The sequence below is a fragment of the Anas platyrhynchos genome, chromosome 23 (assembly GCF_047663525.1).
Source record: "Anas platyrhynchos isolate ZD024472 breed Pekin duck chromosome 23, IASCAAS_PekinDuck_T2T, whole genome shotgun sequence".
Lineage (NCBI taxonomy): Eukaryota > Metazoa > Chordata > Aves > Anseriformes > Anatidae > Anas > Anas platyrhynchos.
In genome coordinates, this window is record NC_092609.1 from 6,973,105 (window position 1) to 6,983,607 (window position 10,503).

The window sequence follows — 10,503 nt, forward strand, 5'->3', positions numbered from 1 at the left end:
TAATACCTACAGACACACACGTGCTTGAAAGCCATCTTCTGCTTACAAGGGCCAAGTATTTAGAATTTCAGAAGCACAGAAAGCTGTCGTGTTGCTTACATGGGGGGTATGATTTTAAATAGTTGTGATTACTACACACCAAGCATTCCTCTGATTTTAATCCGTCTCTTTATGCCCATATGGAACTATTTTTTATTAGTTATATATTTCAGCAACCATGGTTCCTTATACTGCCCCCCATCTATTAATTCTGAAGCACAAGAAGAAGCATCGAATAGGATTTCTTTACAAATGTCTACCAGAAACACTCCAAAGCCTCGATGGGTATCAAATGCTGCCGGATCCCAAACACATCTTCTGCTCTTGCTGATTCTCAGTCAAGGAGGCTTTGCCATGCAAAGGACAGTTTGCTGAACTTCCTTCTTGCTCAACTCCCACGCAGCCTTTTTGCTCTGTTACCCAACTGGCAGAACTCACCAGCTAAGCACATCAAATTCAGCCTGCATGAAAATGCAACCAGATTGAAACACAAGTCTTCTGTGGTTGCAAAGAGAAGAGTTTTGGCATTTCACTCACACCCATTTGCATTGAGGGCTTGTCCATTCAGAGCTGAGAAACTTTGGAAGCTGACAAAAAGCCTTGTTGTACAGAACAGAGCAAAGGGAAGCCAAGAAAGAGAAGCAAGAGCCTGAAATCCTGCTCATTTCAGAAAGGGCACGGCAATCACGAGCACATACTGAAAACTTACTGACTCCCCCTCCCCCGCCCCCCCCTCCCAAAATGACACCCAAACCAGTCGCGGGAGGGGAGGGGCGGAGGAGGGGAGAGATCCCATTTCCTACTTCCTCAAACAAACACCAAGCAAAATGCCGGCTCAGCGGCGCTTTGGGGCGGCTCCCCCCAGCCCCAGCCCCGGCCCCGTCGCTCCCCGCTCCAAACCTGCTCCGGGCGGCGGGAGGCAGCCTCCGGGCGGGCTGAGGGGCCGGCGGGCCGCGCCTGGGCCGCCCGCGCTGCTGGTGACAGCGCCTCGCTAGGCAACGGCCGCAACCTTCGGCGGCGCCGCCCCGCCGCGCACAGCGGCCCCCCGCGGCAGGAGGGCGCAGGCGGAGCGGGGGTTGAGGGGTGGGTGTGAGGGGACACCGGGGGGCAGCCCCCGGCCCCCAGGGACACGCACAGCTCGCCCTCGAGTCCTGGGGAGGGTGGAGGGGGCCGTCTGCTTGTGGTCAAAGCAGGGGTGCGAAATGCGGCTTCCATCGCCGCGCTCGTCATGGAGGAGAGCGTCTCCTTACAGCTCCGGTGGAGCTCAGCGGTAAAGGCTGAGTTTTCCCTCAAACACAAGCGGTCTCCAAGTAGGCGAGCCACGCTCACAACTGCTCGCAGCTGCTGGCCCAGCAGCCGCCGGGAGTGCCCAGGGACACGTCCACACACAGACACATCTGTAGACACAATGCCGACAGAGCTCAAGGAGCAAAACACGAACGGATTCTGTCCGATTTGTATATGAAAAACAACAGATTAGACCGAGTCGGTCCCATTCATGACATGGAACACTGCTTTAGCAATTTGTAAGTGCACAGAGCTTACTCCACCCTAAAGACTTGATAAACAAAGAGACATTTAGAAAGCTAAGCTGTGAAATGACTGAAACAAAAAGGTGTATTTCCAGCTTCAGTTCCCTAAAGCGTGTAAGTACTTCTCAGAAACATAAGACAGGACAATGTAAAGATGTAATCTGCGATTAAGTAGTTCTTCTTTCACAGGGAAAACCAAAACCAATGACTTTTCAGGGACAGCAAAAACTCTTGATGAGACAACAACCTTACTCACTGTTGAAAATACAATCCCTTTACATCATTGGCCTCACTCTGCTGCTGTTCTCTCCTTTTTCTTCTTTTCTCTCTTTTCTTCACATTTATAGATCTACACCCTGAAGCTAGAGATTTACCAGCACGTCGGCCACTTCTGCCTTTTCCAGGCTCTGAATCAGTATCACTTTCCAGTTGTAGTAAGGCAAAACGAGACGCAATGGTAGGGACTGAACTGATTAGAGCAGATTCCATTGCCATGTCTGAAATTCTAGGGAGCTGGCTTCTTTTAATTATCAGTTTCCTGGGAAAGTAGCACAGAAGGTAGAATGAAAACATTGTTTGATCAAACAAGCAATAATTCATATCATTAAACCGCAGAAGTGGGTTTTTTTGGCTCAGAAAGCATAAGACAGGGCTGGAATTGGGGGAATGAGGGAGAAATCAAAAAGATACAGTATAATTTATTTATATTTTAACCGACTACACTGTATTACCTTAGGTAACTAAAGAAGAATTACATAAAAAAAAAAAAAAAACAACAATCTACCAAACACATTTTAGGCTAATACATTCGCTCTTGAGAGATTTCGTGGAAAAAAGGTGGCTCTACAAGAAGCTGGTCTTCATGTTCTGGGTGGAAATAGACACAATTAGAATAGAATAGAATAGAATAGAATAGAATAGAATAGAATAGAATAGAATAGAATAGAATAGAATAGAATAGAATAGAATAGAATAGAATAGAATAGAATAGAATAGAATAGAATAATTTAGTGCTTAAAAACTATTTCAGATGCCATCCCCAGAGCCTGACAAACACAATTTAAAAATGAAGTAGATAATACACATACGCAAGCTCCAGTTTGGGGTAAGCAGCCTTATCTCTTCTTTTACAAGAAGTTTAATTTTGTTTGCAATGCACTGGAGATTCAGCAAGCAGTTTTCTCCACAGGGAGGTGAACCCAGCATTTCAGCTGGTACCGTCCACAAACATCAAGTTCACCTGTTCTTAGAGCAAGACACAGAGGATACGTTGGGAGGAGACAGAACTAAGTAACACTTATGCCTTCTGTTGTTGCCTGTAGCTAAAAGCAACATGTACATCCCTGGGACACCATTCTAAAGATCAAATCATTTACCTAGCATTAAAGATAGATCCTGGGTATATCTATGTTTGTCCAACTGCAATTTTTCCATGCAGAGTTTGGTCAATTAGCAGAGTATTGAAAGTGATGATATCCATCTCTGATTACAAATTTCATAGAAAACAGACATCTAGATATGCTGACATATTATGACAGCGGTGTAGTGAGATAATACATACTTCTTGAAATTACTGTTCAAAAGGGATCTTTAGATTTTGAAACAAGTTCTTGAGTTATCTGCTTAGATAACCTACAAATCTGTTCCTTATTAAGTACTATTACAAAAGAACATGAGACTCTGCAGAAGTTTCCACAGGCTCTCTTTACCACTTAACTCCAGAATTTCTCCAGTCCAAAATTGTATAGGTGCTCCATATATACTCAGGTATGTCAACATGCAACAATAGCATGGCAGAGACCATTCCCCAAAATAATGATTTAAAAGGAATATGTCATTTCACTTTTCAGAGATGAAAGAACCATGCTCTACTCTTAAGTTTACAGGAGACAAAAAGGTTACAGAAAAGAGCATTCTCATCACACAAAGTTACTCAACTCCATTTCTCTCAAAAGAAGAGACAATGAAGCTGGTCATCTTAGGAGAAAACGGCCATTGAGCTGTGAATCTACTTGATGCTGATATTCAGATTAGCTGATCAGACCACAACTATGTATCTAGAAAATACAGGTCAATCATATCTACATCATAAGTAATTCATATTTGTCACTCTTTAAATGACAGAACAGGATACATTTGGATTTTTGTGCAGACAAGACTGTGCACATATGCACACGTGTGCATACATTGACAAATATTTTAATGCTAAATAACTATATAGTTAACCAGCTGAGGAAATTAGTTAAAGTTGAGAGACTTCATGCTCTTACTAGCTGGACACGAAATATGTTGAAACTTGAAGCTCAGAGAAAAGATTACAGGTGCATCTTTACAGCAAGAAAAAGCACCAGATAAAAGTGCTCAGTCATGTTCCACAAGAACTTATGGTGCTGGATGTTGCTCTAAAGCAGACAACACTCAAAGTTTTGTCTGCAGACTCCCTGCTGTGCTTGGCTTAAGAAAAAAAAAAAAAAGAACTATAGTATGACTCTTCAGTAAAAGCTTGGAATTTCTAGTCTCTCTCTACTGTGGTGTATTTATAGTTAATGTAAACAGTACAACGGCACAACAGTCTTTATTTGTACAGTGGCAGCAGTGGCTAATGCTGCCAAATCCTTCTTTTTGCACATACAATCTGAAAATAATTACACATAGCTGAACCTCTACACAGGTACATAAAGTGGCTGCAAACTCCCTTCTTTCGTCTATAAATACACCAATATAAACACACCAATAAGTATACCTTTGCTGTCTTATCGTAGTTGGCATGCAATTAAGAGCCCAGCTGACAAGTACATTTAACAAGTACTACCCATGGAATTCTGCTGTTCCAATTCACTGAAATACTATAGTGACAACATGATATCAATTTACAAAACCTTATTCCTGAATTCGGTGTTTCTACATCATCATCATCATAATGGATGGCAATGAGTTTATAAAGTGAATTGCAAATACATGAGATTGCAGGTTATTTTCTAGTTGAGTCGCAGATAGTTGTTAACATTGCTAATTCAGTTGGTAGGACATTTCAATACTATTCATATTACAGCAGGATCAAATTATCCCACTTCTGCAACACCTAAAGATGGATCCAGTGATTCACCAAGGCCTACCACCATGCCAGGCTTCATATTTTAGCACCACACCTACAATTCTGGCAGACCCATTTTATTAAGCACCTAGCACTTCAGTTTCAAAGTATGGCTCCCATTCCCCCTTCCCTGAAAAAACAATGGGCTGATACCTCAAAAGCTTTCAGCTAATTAGAAGTGCTTGCTAGCACCCTTTCAGAGGCTGGTATAGTTCCCCCCACCTCAGGAATTATGAGCAGTGTTATTCTGTATTGCTATAGAAATAACCAGCCGTAGAAAATTAAAAACACACTGGTGTAATTGAGCTTGAGGCTGTGTTTAAGGAAGCTTTTTGATCACAGAAAGAAAGTGTTCAAATATGATTCAAAGATCGAAGCCGAAATTCCTTGAAGTGGTATAGTCTTTATTGCAGCGCTGGATGATGCACAGGGGATCTCTCCACCTATCGTGCATACCCAAGGCGGAAAGCAGTCTTGAATTTATACAATCAATCTATCAATATTCTACAAGCGCCTATACATATTCCTTACCTATCCCCGCCTTCCCTCGCTTCTCATGCTAATTAGCCTTTTGGCACCTTGCGCCTGCGTAGAGCCTCCCAAGAATTGTGGGCAGGGGTCTTTGGGACGTGGGCAGGGGTCTTTGGGAGGAAGACCCCGAGTCTTCCTCACAGTGTACTTTTCACCTTTGGTCAGGAATCTGCTGAGTTGGCATGTTTCTTAATTGCAAGCGCTGGTTGTTGCTAATTCTTCCATTTGTTGTATCTTTATAATGAATTCCAATGTCCAGTTTTGAGATTTATAGTCCTTCCATTTGTTTCTCTGTCTGTCTACCGCTTCCTTATCATGAGTTGCAGCGTCTTGTTTCGAGATATACAGTCCTTGTCTGGGGATTGTCCTTGCCTCCCCAATGCCTCCCCAATGCCTCCTTAATCAAATACCACAAGGAGTTTCATAATTCCACAGATCAAACTATGACCTGAAGCATCATTTCAACTTCTACAGTAGTTTTCAAGGAAGAGTTTTGAAGTGCAGTAAAATATTGGAAGTAAATAACAGCCTGTTGCCCAAACCCTATTTATCTGAACACAATATTCCCTACTACATAGGCTACAGGAAAAATCCGCATGAAGGTAAAAGGAAGCAAAGCCTGCTGGCAAGTATTTGAAATTGTTTCCATTTGTGTTATGTATTAGCAAGAGCCATAGTCTTGAGAGAAGGCTTTCACTAATGTGTCAAGGAAGTAAGTAACCCCGTTACAAAAAGAGCCCTCAATAATCCAACTTGCAACACCATCATGGCATGGATTGACAGCTCCCATAAATGACCCAGTTCCCAAACGTTCTGATCTGCATATCACTAGCAGGCTGTTAGTGCAACTCTCTGTGCAGTCTGCTCCAAGCAGTAAGAGTTGTGAACACAGCTCCTGCAGCCAAAAGTACCTGTTACTCAGATTCATGCATCACCAACAGAAGATGAGCATTATATACATGTACCATATAATTTTAAGGCAACATTATAGCAATGGTTATTTCTAGCAAGTAGTAATTTATTTATTTATTTATTTATTTATTTATTTAGTGCTTTACTCATTTGTAGGTCATGCTTTTCTACAAACCATGTCAGCATACGTGAATGGATTATTTCAGATTTTTATATTAAAACAACAGATAAGACCAAGTCGGTCCTACTAATGACATGGAACACTGCTTTAGCACGTCTGATGCAGCAATTTGTAAGTACACAGAGCTTACTCCACCCTAAAGACTTGATAAACAAAGAGACATTTAGAAAGCTAAACTGTGAAATGACTGAAACAAAAGGGTGTATTTCTAGCTTCAGTTCCCTAAAGCATTTAAGTACTTCTCAGAAACAGAAGACAGGACAATGCCCTGAAGAGCTTCAGTCTAGTTTTAGACATGATGTAACAAAGCTAACTATGATAAAAGTAACATATCCAGTGTTTCAGTAACACCGAATCCCTTTTCTATGTTACCCACCTTAACCCACACTGCAGGTCAAATAGCTCTACTGTAAGCACTGCTGTAAGCCCCCAACACACATGTTAAGAGGAGCGTAATGCACACCCAGAAACTCAGTTGGAGCATCAGCAGCTTCCTGGTCTGCGTACAGCTTTGTATACATGCATGAATTTACAGTTAACTGGCAAATGTTCAAACACCACAAAGAAATGAGCAGCACATCACAATTTAGGACTCTAGGCTGACGTTAGGAGCAGACTTTCAAGCATTTGTGGAATAACCACATAGCTTTAAATACGGTGATCTACTGTTTCAAGGAAAATACGCTGAATAGCCCAAAAACACAACTCAGTTCCTCTTGAACCACTTCCATCTTCAACTAAACTAATAAAGCCACAGATTTCCAAGAACTTTGAAAAGAGCATCTTCCCACACGCTGTCTCCTTGTGTCTATTACTAACATGCTTATTTGCCACCATCTATCATCGAAACACGTGCTCAGCTAACACCTAAAGTACTGACTGTACTAACTCACCACTGTGTCTCTTATTTTTTTCCTTCATCTTCTGAGATTTGATTTCCTCAAGTGTTTTTATTCCAAAATTCAGATTGCCCTCTGAAAATAGGAAACAGTTCATGAGACTGGCTTAGAGGCACTCACTGAGGACCACAGCTCCTCAGGCTTCTTAGCGCTCAGCAACTTTCTGAAGTATTTAGAATAAAGCCTGTCAACACTCCTCACAAGTGAAAGAGCCAGAGAACCAAGGGCATTTTGCCCCTCCTTTCATCCTTCAGGCTTAAAAATGTAGTTTTAATTTTAATCCATTTACACGATATTAGATCCCTCTATCGTTAGATATGGCTTATCAACAGTGGTTGCAAGGCTGCACGTGCAGCCATTTCAACTCCATGCTGTGGCCCTGTTTTGTTCTCCAAAAATAAAGAAAAGGAGTTCACCTTTCTGACCCAATTGGCACATGATGGTATTCATGGCAGAAATGAGATCATGGAAATAACCGAGTCCATTCAGCATCCCTACATTTTGTTGTGTTTTTACACCACACTGCTTTTGAGTTAACTGTCAAGTTCTTCTGATTTATCCTACTAAGGTGCTGGAATACCTTGTTTAGTAGCAGTAGAACTGCCTTTGCGAGTGGAAATCACCCGTAATCCATTTTTGCCTTCCACAGCTGGTTGCTGGACAGGAGTTTTAGTTTCTTCTTCCTCAGAAAGTTGGTCTGAAGGGGAAAAATCTATTCAGTTATGCATAGACCAGATTGTTCATGATTACGTAGCTCATGCAGTGACACTTCAGCCCATGCTTCATATAAAAAACTTTGTTGCTCTTTTGTTTTGTTTTGTTTTTTAAAGAGCTACATTGACCTGATGAACTCCTAAGTAGAATACACTAGGACAAAACATCTAGGACTCTAGATTCTCTCTGCAGCTTTAACTACTACACAACACATTGCTCTTCAGACAGAAAAAAGAAATTTCCTTCCTAGTTTCACATAGAACTTTACACAACAGACCAGCTAAAGCCAGGAGTGGTTCTAAGCTTTCCTCCAACATTTCAGGTTCTGTCCACTGACTGCCGGACAAAGCCACCAGTGACCTGGCCACACTGCCTGCCCTATCGCTAGTCAGACCTCAGGTCATCTGTGATTTCTACATTCCTTTACAGCACAGATTCCTTCAAGAACCAAAGATTTACACAATCATTTACAGCACAAATTCCTTCCAAGAACCAAAACATGCTCACCATCATCATCTTCATCATCATCTGCAGCATTGATTACAACTGAAGGGTGTGTAGGGCTTGGGACATTTTCAGAGTTTTCCACTTTCATCACCCCCTTAGCTGTGGAGAGGGATTTGACTGGACAGAAAGTTTGTTTTGCTGCAGTGACATCTGAGCCACTTTCAAATCATCGTCCGCGGACTCAGGCGGACTTGGCAGTGTAGCTAGAGGAAGAGGATGATCATCGGTAATATGGCAGTTTAAAACTTTGACCACAATTTAGCAAAGAGGTGGTAGGAAAGGCAGATAACCTGCACAGACAATGAATTCATCATCTCCTTTTGCCCATCCCATCACTGTTTACACCGTCAACAAAGACTTCCCTTCGAACAACAACACATCTCCCTACCACCCAGCAAAAGATGAAACAACAGGAAGCAAACTGCAAGGCAAACATCACACAAAGCCAAGAGAAGCTGAGCACGAAAGCAGAAAACAAACACCAGCAGTACACTCGGTGCAGTACACCTATGACTGCAGACCTTTTCCTGTACTCACAAATGAACAGTTACCTGATGCCCCCTACAGGATTGGCACCCACTAAGTAATACTCCAAATTAAGTCTTCAGCACTTCAAGAAAAAGGACCTAAACTCACTCTTGCTTGGTGGGAAGAATTGTCCATCGATGTAACGTCCCTTTGCATGATGAAAAGCACAGTTGGCTTTCTGACAGCCTCCTGGCTGCTTCTCCCAGTAGCAAGGAATCTCACTGCACTTTTTCTGAAGACAGAAAGAAAGAAAAGCTCGTGATAACATGCACCTGAGGCTTGCAAAGAGATGCGCAGCTCCAGATCATGACAGCTGTCACAACACAGTGCTGAAACATCATTCCAAAGGTCAGTTTCTCAGTTAAGCGTAGTATTTCTGGGCATATTCACAAAGTTTGCATAAGCTGCAACCACTATGCACATTTAGATTTGTCATCATTCAGTTTGAGAAGACAGGCACTCTCAGACACCAGTTGAGGGTGGGTTAAACTAATACACCTAGGATTATACTAGCATTATTCAGAGGGAAAAAGAACATCTGAAATTGCCTAGGTTAACCCTGTCTAGAACTACTTCTTGGAGACTTAGTTCTTCTGCACCTTTAACTTTCCCCACTTCCTACCCCAGGCAGCTAGAACAGCGTTATCGGAAGGACTGTGGGTCAGAAGAGACCTGAGAGTTCATTATCAAGCCTGCTCCCATGACGATAGAACAGCCTGTTTATTACCCCCCTGCTCCAGCAGGTTTTAGCAGTCTATTTAACAGCTATTCTGCATCTGTTGAGAAAACTGTCAGCATCTAATAAAAATATATATATATCTTGCTAAGACATACCTAAGGCATTGATTTTATTTTCCTCTGCTTCCTCCCACCCCCTCTCTTGGTAACAGAAACAAGTATGATTTTGAAGCAAACAAATCTATCCTGCAAAAGCACAATCAGTACACCTATGGCACTGAAAAATGCTTTTGTTGATTGATTTTGAGAACACATCGTTAGGCACTCACGTCAATTTCCATGTGTCTGAATCGGCAGACGTTCCTGAAACAACGACCCTCCTGCCACAGCTTGCAGACCGTCTCATTGCCCAGAGCAGCTTCGCAGTGGTGGTAGGCACATTTGTCTCCCTGGAACCAAAAGGAAACCAACGAGGAAAATAGAGTACAGCCTCAAAAATGGCCATGCTGCTGCCTAATGTTGCTACAACTGAATTCAGAATCTATCTGGTTCTCAAGTTAACCAAAGACCAGCGTGCTTCCTCCTCCTAATCTACTCCTTCCTGAAAAAAAATGGGAAAAAAAAAGCAAAGCAAAGGAAAGCCAGCCATACCTTGGTACAGGTAGAATAGAAATAGAAGTAGCAATCGTCTCCTTGTTTAGACATGCCGACGAGTTCTGCTAACAAGCTCGGCTTCTCTCCACAGGGCCTTCCTCTGCTCTTGGAGAGAGCTGTCTTCACCCTTGCTTGGGCTGAAAGTCTTCTACTGGCTTGTGAGCAGGGAAATCTTCTTTTGAAAAGTAACCCTAAAGAAAGTAACAAGTGAAAAATAATGAGGAACCAACATTT

General features: G+C 42.3%; 1 pseudogene; it reads right to left on the reverse strand.

Annotated features, from left to right (window-relative positions):
* The window catches only part of LOC139999308 (kinesin-like protein KIF27), a 41,029-nt pseudogene that overhangs the window by 24,830 nt on the left and 5,696 nt on the right, over positions 1 to 10,503 (reverse strand).